This window comes from Cibotium barometz, chromosome 64 (assembly GCF_041138505.1).
Source record: "Cibotium barometz isolate CiBa-2024 chromosome 64, ASM4113850v1, whole genome shotgun sequence".
Lineage (NCBI taxonomy): Eukaryota > Viridiplantae > Streptophyta > Polypodiopsida > Cyatheales > Cibotiaceae > Cibotium > Cibotium barometz.
Window position 1 is genome coordinate 234,429 of NC_141109.1, and position 2,546 is coordinate 236,974.

Below are 2,546 nucleotides of genomic sequence, written 5' to 3' on the forward strand. Positions count from 1 at the left end.
CGTGTACTCTTTGGTGTTGTATTCATTCTTGTAAACTTGAAGTAAAGCTTTGAGGGTAGCCCACCTCAGATATGTATCTTGTCTTGGAGTTTGGTCTGGATATCGAGGAACTGTACTTTAAAGATGCTTCTATGTTTGAGGTTCTTTATTCTGACAGTGATGCAGGGTACTGGTCAGTCATAGTTCATATCACTGAAGGGGAGTGGGCTGATTGTGAATGGGTGCTAGAAGAGGATGGTTCTGAGGATGTTATGGATGTTCAACTCTGTAAAGATGAAGACTTGTATTGAAATAAAGTTTTGTTCATACTCTTGGGTCTGGTGTTCTGGGTGTGTTTGTATAAGTGTGTGGAAGTGTGACACTCTATAAAGGCATATATAGCTATACCGCTTCCATGTCATCAACGTGTATTAGACCACTATGAGATATTTTGGAAGACATGTGAACACCTTTTATGGTTTCATATTTGGGAATCTATGTTTTTTTAAGGCTAAGGCCTCACACTTTTGTAAATATCAAATAGTATTTATACTTTTGGTAGGCCCAAGACTTTATCTTAATGTTTGCTATATTTTTGTAGAGCTTGCACACTCATAAACTCAAAATCAGTTGCTCGTGCTTTATTTTTGGAACTATCTTTTTGGAAAAACTTTTTTTCTAATATATATAAATATGGGAGAGTGGTACAAGGGCCACACTCTACCCAGGGGATATTTAACCCACTCTTGTGTTGAGGATGACCTCTACTCTATCTCTCCCTTCTTTATTTAATTTGGTTCATTTAAGGTTTATGCTTTCAATTTGTGTAAGTATATGTTATGCTCTAATTTCTGTGTTCACAAATTAGAGTTTCCTTCTCCAAGTGTCTTAAGGTCCTAACAATGGTATCACGGCTTTGGGGACCACTCAAGGAGAAGCATTTTTGAAGAAAAATTCAATAATCAAGGTTTGCACAATTTAATAATTAGTGAAAATTTGGACTCAAATTAGGTCCTTTAAGGATTTTCACACATTCTCTCTCTACAAAAATGGGGTCATGGTAAAATTTTTACAAATCAACTCAGAAGTGAGCGAAGTTTAGACATTAATGGTATAGTTTTCTTGAACAAGGGAAAGTATGCTACTAACTTTAAAGACATGGACGAAGTGGCGAAGAGGATAAAAATATATCGTGTCCTCAAGGAGGCAATTGTAGGGTTCTATTATTACCTTACAACAATGTAGATAGATTGGGATAACATTTACCAACATATCACATAGGGAAGGAGGAATATGATAAATTGTCCTCTTGGTCTATGGATTAGGCTCAATCGAACAAAAGTCACCCCATCCTTGCCTAAGGGAGTGATATCCTACATCCATCACTTCTATAGAAAAGCAACTAGGCATGTTAATGAAGAACAAGGACTTCCATGAAGCATCACAGCAATAGGCCTAGGCATGGAGAAGATAAGAGAGTTGAGCAAAAATATACATCCTCTTACTTTTGGTCTAGTGATATTAGATGTACGTCTTCACAACAAGGCCTCATATTTTTGGAATGTGGACTCTTTCAAGGGTTAAATAACCTCAATGCAAAATTGGAATATGTTCTTGTTGTGTTTATGGACTTTGCATACATTGGAACCCTTATAGAATTTGTGGGCAAAGTGGTGTCAAAGTTCCATTATGACATAGGAAGCTACGATCTAGGAAACTCCAATAGTTGGACAAGTGGGAACCTTGTAGTTCGAGTTGTGGTGTTTCTCATAAGCAAAAGTGGAGTCCACCTTTGAAAGAATTGACGACAAGGTTTGTGAACAAGCTTAGAAAGTGCACATTTCATGGAGTCCATGCTCAAGCCAACAAAAGGAGAATAAGGTTAAATTTACATATAATGTCAAAGATCGCGAGTTTATTGAATCTCTCATCATGGGGCTTTCTAGAGAGAATTGATGTATTGACTGGAGGGATTGTGCTTGTGGAATGTCTACTTATAAGAAGAAAATGCATTGCCATGACAATGGACGATGGTAAGGCAGGATCATTGGAGGTTATTTGCTCCAATTTAGTGGAGAAAGACATCTCTAATCGAGTGGTGTGCAAAAGTTGGTAAATTTGAAGGTAAAATAGAGACTCATGACCTTAATGAGACAAATATTGCATGTCTACATGCATTGGGAGACAACGATTTAGTGTATGACGATGAACAAGAAGTTGATGATGAATTTCAAGGTGAAGATGGAGGAGGGTCATTGCAAAGAGGAGCTATTGAATCAAAAGAAAAGGTGATCGTATATGCATGTTTTAACAAGTTGGGTGTTTAGGCTCGTATCCAAGTTAATAGTGCTTATCTTATTTTATAGTTGGAGATCATTTGTCCTCCCAAGCTATCACGCAAGTAGATAAAGGAAGTCATGATCACCATGTACACAAGGAAATTGATGATACAACGTCAAAAGGTATTGGATATGCTTAGTGTTAGATGATCAAACCAAGTCAAGAGTGTGTCACTGTTAACCTATGGGCGGACATTGAGTAGTATTACTTTTTACGTCATATAATTA